This window comes from Aquila chrysaetos, chromosome 3, assembly GCF_900496995.4.
Source record: "Aquila chrysaetos chrysaetos chromosome 3, bAquChr1.4, whole genome shotgun sequence".
Taxonomy (NCBI): domain Eukaryota; kingdom Metazoa; phylum Chordata; class Aves; order Accipitriformes; family Accipitridae; genus Aquila; species Aquila chrysaetos.
Window position 1 is genome coordinate 25,552,584 of NC_044006.1, and position 11,930 is coordinate 25,564,513.

The window sequence follows — 11,930 nt, forward strand, 5'->3', positions numbered from 1 at the left end:
ACTTGTGGTGGCACCAGCGTGGACACAGATGCTGTATGGCTTCGGGGGAAGGAGGCTGCCAGCGCTGCCTCAGACCAGAAGTATCACTGCAGCCAACAAAATGCACTGGCTGGAGCATAGATCATTCTACGGGCCTGCTCAGCTTCTTCTCCAGTGAGGAGCCAGAAGTGAGCGCATGAAGCCCAAAAATTTAGCACGTTACCAGAAGCGTGCCGTAATGGGAATAATTGATCTCCGAGGAACCAGGATGGAGGAAACGTGGGACCAGAGTCTCAGATCACGTAAGTCGTCACTCCAGAAGTCAAACAAGAGATAGTGGTACTCATCAGCAGGACCTCATCTGAGATCTTTACCCAGCTAGCGTGGTATCACATTTAGCCACATCAATTCAACTCACAATTTCAGTATCCCGTCCCTGTCCAGGACATTTCTATATTGTTCAGAACAGCAAAACTTTCAGAAGGTCACGGCTGAATCATTCAACTCTTACTTCTAGAGAAACAGCCACAGTTACCATCTCTGCAACAGTTTAGACAGAATATTGTTTAGATATATTCCAGAATAAAAGCAGTAGTTGCTCCTCTCCATATTTCCGGAGATACAGTACTGCTTACATATTCTTTGGGTTTTTTTTTAATTCTATCTTTTCTTGTGTTAAAAGGGGACCACAGTTTCAAGTGTGAATTATGATTTTTTTTTTGGTACAGCAAGCGTTTGCACTTTTGTAAAAGGTGCCTCTAATTTGAGCTGTTCCCCTCGCCTCTTACTTGTGCTGTCTCAGTACGGACGTATCTTGAAGAGTGTTTGCCATAGCATTTCATTAACACCACTGCATGCACCAGCAGGTACTTTCCTCACTGAATGACCATAAAATGATCATATATTTAAAATTCTGTGATGCTCACCTCTTGACTAAGCATGGCTGATCTTTTCTGAGATAAAATAGCAGCAGCAGTAAATACTTGACTGAAGGGCTTTTTCCTATTTGGATTTATTAAACGAGAATGCAAAATGGAGGACTTTATTGAACAAAACTGACATCGACAGTACATACAATCTATGTATTTCTGAGGAGGCTGCAATCTAAGACCTGTAAACCAGCTGCCATTGTAATTTTACCGAGGTCTATTATCTTTGGTTTTTCTGAACCAAGTCAGCTTTGATGTAATAAAATTGGGTCCTATTCTGCACAGGCACACAATGTCCTGGTCTCTGAGTATTTGACATAGAAAACTCACAGAGAGCTTCCTCAAGCCCCACAAGTAATGCATGAACCTGCTTGCTTTTATAACGAAAGAAAATATCTGTAAATGAGGAATCTCTAAGTGGTGAATGGTTGTTTGTAATAATTCTAGCGAAGACAATATGTAATTTGTGCAAGCAGTAGTTCAAGGCACGCAGAGTTTAGGAGAGAGCTGAAAGGTCTCCCAGCATGGCAATCTGCAATTTAGAGATATTCAGACTACATTTAAATGAGTTGGCCCAAGTACTGGAAGCCGTTTAGCTGCAGAGGAAGAGAGTTCTGTGCAGGGTATTTATTCCACCTCTTGGAAGTATAAAATAATAATTTAGTAGAAGAAGACCCTGCCAGAATCAATTTTTAATTGGCTGTATACATAAGCTCTGAATCTGAGATATAAACAAAGGGAATGGAAAATTCTCACTTATAATGAGAGACAATTTGCTTGACAGGAATGTTAATTTCTGGCTACAGAACACTGAGGACAGCTCGGGATATATGGTAGAGAAGGAGCACATCACTGGTAGATTTCTGTTGGTGAATAACTCAAACCAGCATGATCTTAAATGTAGGTGTCCCAACACGTATGCTAATAAAGTTCATGAAAAGGGGATGATAGGCATGTCTGCTGTGTGTGGCAAAAATCCCCTCATTCTCATTTCCTAGAGACTTCAATTTGGGATACTTGTGCTGAGATCCCATGCAGGCAGTAGTAAAGCATCATTAGATTATTGAAAAAAAAAATTTTTTTTCATAAAAATTTTACTGACTATGACATAAGGTAATTAGTTTGGACTTAATTATGATGAATAAAGATGACTTAATCACTGGACTGGAAGATGGTGGTTGCCTAGGGACCAACAATCATAACCTGATTACATTCAATATGTGATATATGTGATTTAAAAACCCTAACTGGCCAAAGTCGAGGCAAATAATGAACAGCAGCAAGAGGGAGGAGAGACAGGAAGAAATCTGTGGATGGAAGTGGATGTTTAAAAATAGCTTGTGTGTCAAAGAGCAAAGTTCCACACTTTTAAGACTTTATGCTTGTATCATATGAGGATGTGAGAGTTCCTTTTAATCAGAAGAAAACTCAAAATAAAATCTAAGCCATATATGCTTATTTGGATCTATATGTTAGTGTTCTCTAAGAACTCCTGGGTGTAAACTGAAGAGATTACTGTTCCTACAGCGTTTGATAGACCTTTAAGTACTGGAGTAGTTACAGAAGACCAGAAAAGTCCTTAGGTCCTTTCAAAAAAATTAAAAATTGTTAAACAATATGATGTTAAAAAATGAGTTGATTAACTATTGGATAATTAGCCTGATACCACTTTTCATAAAAGCAGTGGAAGAAACATTGTAGAATTCTGTAAGTAAGAAATAAATGAAAAAAGGAGTAAGTAAATAAATGAAATCTTCAAATAAATGAATAAATAAAAATGTTTCCTTAAATAAATTCCAAATTTCAGACTTTGAGTACAAGTTTGGTCAAGCTATATGACTGTATAGATGGACTACATTTTAGAAAGGTGTGTGTGCCTTCATGGCATGTTGGATTAATGAATTCAGAATCCACAATATCCACAAAGCACATGCTCAGTGGAAGCAAAGCATGCATCATATGCTTAGAAGCTACCTAAGAAGGTACGAAGAGCTAAAGAGCTCTTTAACCAAGCCAAGAAAGGCATATCAAGAGTCAGGATCTGTCAGCAAAAGCCAAACACATCATGGAAATAAACTGTGCAATTTTTAAAGGTGTAGCAGACTAACTGTTGAAAGAAGCTACCCAAGGAGGAGATGACTTCTAACACAAAATGGGTGCCCCTTCTGGAAGATGTCTTTTACACAAGGAAGTTTTTGGAACCAACAGAGAGGTTTCATGAGCTGAAAATTCAGCTTGATGTAGCAGTCCTTTCTGGCCATGAGAGCTCTGGATCTGCTACTGAAATGAAATGCAAGTTTCTACTCTGAACTTTCCCTCTCTCTCCTGAGATTTATAAAATAGGGAAAGATGTGAAGAGGAAGGGTACTCTTCAAATGGAGGAACTACTGTAATGTTTGCTTCCTGAATAAGTGAGTGGAAGTTATACATATGGAGATCTTATGTTATAGTTATGGCAAGGTATACGATATTGGGGACAAAAATGAATGAATATACAAAACCTTTTCATTATTCGCTGATACTGAATACCCTTCATGTAATAAATGAATAATGTCTTCTAATGTCATAAATACTACAGCTACAAGCAATGGATGCTTTCTATTCAGTATATCCAACAGAGAAGGCAGAACTTGCATTTAGCTCTTATTTCTGCTCAAGAGGGGTGAGAGGCTGAAGAATATAGACAAGATTAAGAACACATCTTCTGGCTATAATTGCAATTATTTCTTAATTAAGGTTTGGGTTTTTTTTTGTCATCATATTGGGGCTATTCTCTTAAAGCAAATGTAGCCTATCACAGTGAAGTTGCAGTCTGAGATGGGGATTAGAAACTAATCGCATGTGCTACAGTAGCCATTCTCCAACACTGTTCACGCTTATGGACGGTCTGCATAGCACCATTTTGTGATCTGAAAGACTGTGTGAATAATAACTACAGGAAGATCCGGACAGATATGCAATTTACAGAGTGAGAGTTCACCTTACAGTGAAAAAAGGAACTGCATTTGCTATCTCAGTAAACCACTCTCTTAAAAAATCCATCCTGCAGAGCACAGTTTGGAGGAGGGAACTTCTGCTCTAATCAGCCCTCTTCTATTGCTTAAAGGAGTTAAGTGTGATTCGACTGAAGTGAATGAACAAATTATTTTAAAAGGTCCAGGATTACCCAGGATTACTTTATACTTCTTGCTCCAATTTGCATGGTTCTGTTAAACCATGCTTCAACACAAGCATTTTTGGTGCTATCTAACTAGGTTCCCTCTCACTCCCTCTGAAACCTATATTTAAACTGATGGCTGCTCTAATTGAAGGCAGTGGAATTATTTTTGGGACTCACCACAAGTGCTTACTCATTTTGCTAAATGCTCCTGTCATTATTAAATGACGAGTACCCTGTCATCACCTGATGTGTTTCAGTTCCAGAAGCATGTTCAGCTTTTCCATCAAGTATTTGAACGTGAACAATATGGCCTTGTTTTCAGTATTACTTTTGGCACCTCTTTCATGTTACTGGAACATCAATGCCTGTCTCTAGCTAGCTTATTACACCAACCTCTATTGCGCACTCAGAGTTGAAGAAAATTTGTGCAAATTTTCTACGATTCCATGTGTCATGCATGTGGTGAGATCCCCACTATTTATGAAAACATAGTTGAAAGACATCTGCAGAGCCCCCCCTTTCCAAAAAGGCTCTGCAAACACACCCTTTTAGACATAGAGAACCTGGACACAAGTTCAACTGGCGCCAAAGGGCAAAGGCCCCTGTATTGGGTTTGCGTGGCAAGGTTTTGGTAGCAGGGGAGCTACAGGGGTGGCTTCTGTGAGAAGCTGCTAGAAGCTTCCCCCATGTCCGACAGAGCCAACACCAGCTGGCTCCAAGTCGGACCCATCGCTGGCCAAGGCCGAGCCCATCAGCGACAGTGGTAGTGCCTCTCGGAGAACAGATTTAAGAAGCGAAAAAAAAACTTGCGGCTGGGACAGAAACTGCAGCTGGAGAGAGGAGTGAGAACATGTGAAAGAAACAGCCCTGCAGACCCCCAGGTCAGTGAAGAAGGAGGGGGAGGAGATGCTCCAGGCGCCGGAGCAGAGATTCCCCTGCAGCCCCTGGTGAAGACCACGGTGAGGCAGGCTGTCCCCCTGCAGCCCAGGGACGTCCACGGTGGAGCAGATATCCACCTGCAGCCCGTGGAGGACCCCACGCCGGAGCAGGTGGATGCCCGAAGGAGGCTGTGACCCCGTGGGAAGCCCACGCTGGAGCAGGCTCCTGGCAGGACCTGTGGATCTGTTGAGAGAGGAGCCCATGGAGCAGGTTTTCTGGCAGGACTTGTGACCCCATGGGGGACCCACGCTGGAGCAGTGTGTGCCTGAAGGAGCAGGAGTGTGAGGAGTCCTCCCCCTGAGGAGGAAGGAGTGGCAGAGATAACGTGTGATGAACTGACCGTAAACCCCATTCCCTGTCCCCCTGCACTGCTGTGGGGGGTAAGTAGGGAATTTGGGAGTGAAGCTGTGCCTGGGAAGAAGGGAGGGGTGGGGGGAAGGTGTTTTAAGGTTTGGTTTTATTTCGCATTACCCTACACTGGCTTGATTGGCAATAAATTAAGTCAATTTTCCCCAAGTCGAGTCTGTTTTGCCCGTGACAGTAATTGGGTGAGTGATCTCTCCCTGTCCTTATCAAGACCCACGAGACTTTTGTTATATTTTCTCTCCCCTGTCTAGCTGAGGAGGGATAGAGCAGCTGCGTAGTGCTTAGTTGCTGGCTGGGGTTAAACCACGACAACCCCATTGGCTTCACTTTTAAACGTGCACCACTGAAGACACCTCCAGATTGCTCTGCCTGGCTCCATCCGGTACCAAACACAGTCAGTGCCATCTGTCTGCTAGAGCTGGAACTGCTTTTTGCAACTGCCAAATGAGCAATTAGTTTGTAGCAAGACAAGTCACTTGACCTAGTCACCTATAAATGGGAATAAGAATATTCACTTAGCAAATTTGCTATTATTTAATAAGATAAAAACACTGACTGAAATTCCAAGAGTATTGCCATTATTTTTTGCTGTCATGAGTACAGAAAGTTAGAAAAAATGAGGAGATCTGTTAAAATTGACAACAGAAAAGCTACATAGTGAGCCCAATTAATTAGTGTTATCATAGCAATACCATAGTGGAGACTTAAGTCTAAGCCATTCTCTGTTGTGACAAAGAACAAGACAGAACCATTATCTTTCATGCCACTGAATGAAAACAGTGATGCTTTACCTTGGCTTATTAAGTTAAACCACCAAGTTATAGCATAGGATGCTGAGTTGAAAGTCTCAGCCAGCCTTTGGCTGAGAAGTTAGGAGCAATCTCAGGATATTTAATAGAGATAAATACCTTCACCATATCTACTACTGTGCTATTTGATTGCAAGACGACCTTTCCAGTAGTGTAACAAGGCTTATTCAAAGTTTATCGCAACCTGGGTGAAGTTCTCCCCAAAGGGCGATCACACAGCTGGGGTGTTCTTGTGGTCCTGTGCTTTAGGCTTCCCTGGGAAGCATGTTTTCTGAGATCTGCAGCCCCATGAACAATTAATCATTTTTACTCTAGGGCCATATGGTAATTGAGTAACACCGTAGTTCTTCTTACTATGTGGGGAGATTATCTAGGGATGAGGAAAAGAGACATGAAAGACATTGGAAGACTTTCTTTAAGGAAAAACATCATCTTGCATCACATGTGGCATATGCTTCCAGTAACTGGTCCATACATTAAAAAAGAAAACTCATCAAACATTTTAAACACTGGTATTGGTTCAGCAGTAAATCCTCTTAGCAAATACAATCTTAGTATGGCAATTGAGTTGATGTTAAAAGAGCTGACCCTAAATAATAAACTCAAATTCAGGGAGGTTCCCTTTGGAAGCCATCTTGGAAATGGCTATGCTTTCATGGAAATTTTGAGCAAATTGTCACTGATTTTTTTTTTTTCTGCACATGCTTGTTCCAAAACAAGAACTGTAGATTGAAGGCTAATTTTATGGATGAGGGGGTGTGAGAATACTGATACACATGGCCAAATGATGTTGCTCGTGGCATACTGAGGACAGTTTTGGTAGTAAATTAGACGTACTTGGTAGTAGGAAAAAAACTATGAAGAAAACTTTCTGACCTACAACATGTAGGCATTCTAAATAATACATAATGGGATGGTGATTTAGCTAAAACATTTTAACTGGAGGATTTCCAGTGCTTTGTTTCAGATCTTCAAATAACTTAATCAGTGAAATATGGAAGCGAATTAGGAGGAAGTGCATGTTACAATCTCTCCAAGCATGCTCTCAAACTTGGCTCTAAATTTTAGGGATTAAGCTAGTTTCCAACATGTAAGATACATCTCAAACACTCACTTGAATATGTGTGTCAGTTCCTGAAGGAATTGTAACTTAAATTTCAACAAACTGGGAAAAAGTACCACAGTCCTTTTCCTGCTTCAAGAGTAAACACCTGGACAAGAACGTTGGCATAATGACTATGGTACTGGCTCTTTAGTTTGGGAAACCTACCTACAAGTCTCTGTGCTTGGCCCAAGTTGCTTTTGGCCTCAGTTTTCCATTTATAAAATGAGGTAAAAGGCATTTCCTAAATTCTTAGCTGAATTTTGAGGCCGGATACATTTGGAGGTACTTTACCATGAGGAAAAGGTGTGGAGAAGAGGCACATCACTCTGTTGACAGTCACCACCAGAAGGTCTGCACAAAAGGCCCAGAGGCTGTGATAAATAAGTGCATTGCTATGACTGCAAGAGGGAGTGGGGCATGCTTCCATTCCTTCATGGCAACGGGAAAAGTAAGATTGCTCTATTCTCTTTCAAGTAAATGGAAATAGTTATGGAATAATTGTAGAAAGAGTTTGTATCACTCTTGCTGACACACCTGCTCACCTTCTGTATGTTAGAAGGCAAGACTATATGAAAATGAACACTACAAGCATAAAAGCTATTCCGTTGTTCAAGGACAAGGCCATAACTGTAGGAGGTTGACTCTTTTGTCCTCCAGAAAAGAGGTGCTTAGTGTCAGCAAAAGGACCTGGAAGGCCTTTTGTATATGTTTCACCTCGCAGATCTCAGGGCATTCATTCCACATAGTTATTCCTGCCAAAGTTTGATTCTTCCTCTCTTTTTAGGGGGACTGCCAGCCTGTTAGTCACTCTGCTGGTGATGCCTTTGTTGCACACAGCCTTTGGTGAAGGTTGCTCTCCAAAACAAGTGCAGCCTTAGGGCAGCTGCTTGAGCTTTTGTGTAGTTTGGGAGCAAAATTAATTATTCCTAGTCTCCCCAAAAAGCAGACTGCCACAGGACTTAATTCTTGACTGCAAAGATTATGAATAGAAATCTGAAAATCAGGTTTTACATATTTTGCTTAAATGACACCTTCAGCCAATGCCCTTTTGAATACATGGTCAGTGTTTTTTTGGAGTGAGCCGTGTACTCATGCGGCTCCTCTGGAGTTCACACTTCAATTTAGGAAATAAATATGATTTCCCCTGGCTAGTAAAATTTCCTGGCACCTAAGTGTCAAAAATAACTTGTTCCTTTTTAAACAAAGTAAACCAATTACAGATCACCATGATTTCACTGTATGACTTCTAAATTTTCTGGCTCATTACTAGACCAGTAACCTTTACAATACAGATCCAACTTACTCTCAATATATACAAATACAAGACCTTGGTTTGAGCTTTTCATGCACTTCTGAGGACTCAAAAAATTGAATTACTGTCATGTCTGAAAGCCAATGTGTTATTTATCATCTAATCAGCTATAATTGAAAGTAATAATTATTAATGTAAGCAAATACAACAAATACTTCATGAGGTTTAGGATATATTTTACCCAGATAACAATAATGTCACTGACAGCACACTGCAAATACCAAAGACAGATTCAATTGAGAAGGAAATTCACATCTTAATTACTGACATATGATGATCCAAACAGCAATAATTACTCCCCAAAATTAACTTCTGGAAGTCTGCTGTAAGAATGGAAAGTCAGCTTGTCGTCGCCCGCTAGGAAGCCACTTGTTCTCTCACTGCAGCACCTGCTCAGTTTGCTGTTTTGCAAATCACTGAATTTAGGACAATCAATCAGTGTAATTTTGTCTTCACAAGCACTATGTGTTTCCCTCATATGAGGTACTATTATGTAAGAGAACAGATTTTTCAAGAGATAAAAGGAAACCAGCAGCCATTATCTATTATTGGAAACAGACTAATGCTATACTCATTATAAACACACACTTCCTAGTTTTATTTGCCTGACAATAACTTTCATGAGCTAAAATAAATCAGTAGACTAAATTTCTTTTGCTATTCTTTGCCTCTGTGCTGTAGCAGTGCATCAGAGGTAAATCTCTTGCTTCCTGGTGTTTCAACTGCCATAGCAGAATGCTGGGTCTTGAGGACTTCGTCCCTCCTGATGGAAAGACATGCCTAATTATCTATGCAAAGAGTGGAGCCTGTTTTCAAAGGTCAACACTCTCAAACAACTTCCACAACAGGTTTGCTGCTCTGTTTAAAAAGGATTTTAATATTTAAAACTCCAGAGCTGTGACCTGAAGGTACTTCTGCACTCTCCTTTAGAAAGTCACCATCACCAAAGTCTACCAGCCATTAGCTAGGTTCACTTCTGAACTCTGCTGTTCCTCACTGAATTTTTTAAAAATTTTTTATTTTAATACCACAACATTCTCTTTCTGCTCTTCCCATCCAACATCATGTATTTACTGCCTACATGGATTTTAAATTGATTATAAAGGAATTCAGGTGAGCTTCACAGCAGCACTGTGATCATTAAAACACAGCACGCTCCTGTTAGAATAATACTCATGGGTCTCTGAAAGAAGACGCAACTTGTTTTCAGTTTGTCAAAATTGCTAGCATCACAACTTGACAGCCAGGAACAAAGCAAGCACAATCCTTTCATGCACAGGCTATTCTGTAACATCGGCATTGTCAAGGATTCCCATTATTTCCCTCGAGTTGAACTTTGAAAATTACTCTAAAGGCTCCAGTTGAATTGTAACACAGTTTGGTTCAATTGTGAGCCATCATAGCCAGGTATTAAAAGGGAATAAAAAAGGAAATAGTAAAATTGAAACTTCTATGGTTTTGATAACAAGTCAGCTTGATTTTGACAAGGTATCAGCCTGGTATTTAGGGATCAAATCTGAAAGGAAACAAAATGCAAGGACAAAACCAAGTCTGTTTGCAGCAAGGATTGCTATTTGCAACATGTTCAGATGTGTTTAGCCTGTGATCATCAATGACAGCATTTTGCATTGCAGTGCAATTACTAAACTTTATCTCAACATGAAGAACAACTATGAAATAAGAAGTATTGTTATATACCATTGAAGAATTAAATAATTTTGTTAAATAGGTTTAGAAATCCATGTCCTTGTTGCAAAGTCCATCAGTCTGGGTCACCAGTCTCTCCAGTATGCAGTCTGCTCCTGTAAACCAGGAACTCTTTCAAGCCTGACATTTCCCCAGAGTATTATGTAAACCAGGTTCTCTCTATAAAAAGAAGATAAAAGAGCCAACAAAAGAGTATCTATAACGTGTATGTAGAGCTCATAGACAGAAATTTGGCAGTAAGACAGGAACTTGCTTTATGTCTTTGCTATCTTGAGTCAGGAAAACTGAACTCCAGGGTTCTCTACCTATGCACTATGTTGAAAAGAACAGAAACGAAATGTTCCTCCTGATTAGAAGTTTAAAAAATAATTGAGTTTTACGATATTGAAGAACTCATTAAAAATATCTATTTAATATCCTCTTTAGGTAAAATTTATCTCCAAGACTGACAACGCAGAACATACTTGGAATGGCAGGATGCTTACAAAACTGCTGCGGTGCCTCCACAGCTCCGACCGAATGGGCCATGTGCTTCTTTGGTCAGTCAGAAGGCTACTGCTGCCATCGTCTTGTTACTACTGCAGGTTTTGCAGTTGTGCGTAGACAGATGGCATTGTCCGATTTTGAACCGTTTCTGAAACTCTGGATCTCACATCCCAAACTAGCAGACTGGTTTATTTTCCACTACATCATTCCCGCTGACACTACAAATGTACTGCGCAACTGCCTCTGAATCCTGCCAGGACAGTCTCCAGCACTATCTGTCTCCATCCTATTGAACATATGCTGCCTCTGTAACAAGTTTACCAGGACAGAGGCTGGCTGATCATGTGGGTAATTCAAGAAGCCTTAAAAAGCCCCCAAACAGCCTGAAGAAAAGGCTTTGCCTGTGCAAAACAAAGCTGTAACCAGGGAGGCTTGGATTAGACTGTTGTATGGGACATGCCCCAGTTGTACAGCAGGGAAGCAGAGAAGTGAAAACGGTAGATGAATGTGTAGGGCGCATAAAACTGGGAAACAGACTCTATTTTTTATGTGAAACACTGATCAGGCTGTGAACCACTGTAAAATAGCAGTGATATGATGTCTCAAGAGTGTAACACAAGGGCAGCATTTGCCAGGATTCAAAACCAGGCCTGTGATCAGCTGTCCTACAGCAATGCATGGTTTTGTGCAAATACAAGAAGCTTTCACTACTGATATTTCACCAAAAAAATGTCCTGTAGCAGATGAGGAAAAATGAAACTGTTGTCAGACAGCAGAAGCAATGGGGAGCAAATAAAATGACAACCTTGGAAGTACAAACATTTTTCCAACCACTTCCTGACTGCCCAGATAAAATTTACAGAACAGAAATGCCTCTTGTTGGTACACTGCGGTATGAAGACTGAGCATAATCTAATAATAACTGGGTACTTCACTTCATTTGGAGTGTCTGAAGTCTCTTGACAAGAACAGAAATGCCGCAGCTCCATGTCACAAAGAGATTTATTTCCTGCTGATTTGAGATTTTATTTTTTTCTTGGATGAATGCCCTTTCAATTTCTAGAACAATGCACCAAGGGTAAAAAGGGATAAAGGATTAGTTATGGTAAGATACCAAAGACAAGAAAATTAGATAATT

The 11,930-nt window shown here is 40.4% G+C and overlaps 1 protein-coding gene across 3 annotated transcripts in view; it reads right to left on the reverse strand.

Moving 5' to 3' along the window:
* The window catches only part of CNTNAP2 (contactin associated protein 2), a 1,219,341-nt gene that overhangs the window by 43,500 nt on the left and 1,163,911 nt on the right, over positions 1 to 11,930 (reverse strand). The gene's annotated exons all lie outside the window — the stretch shown is intronic.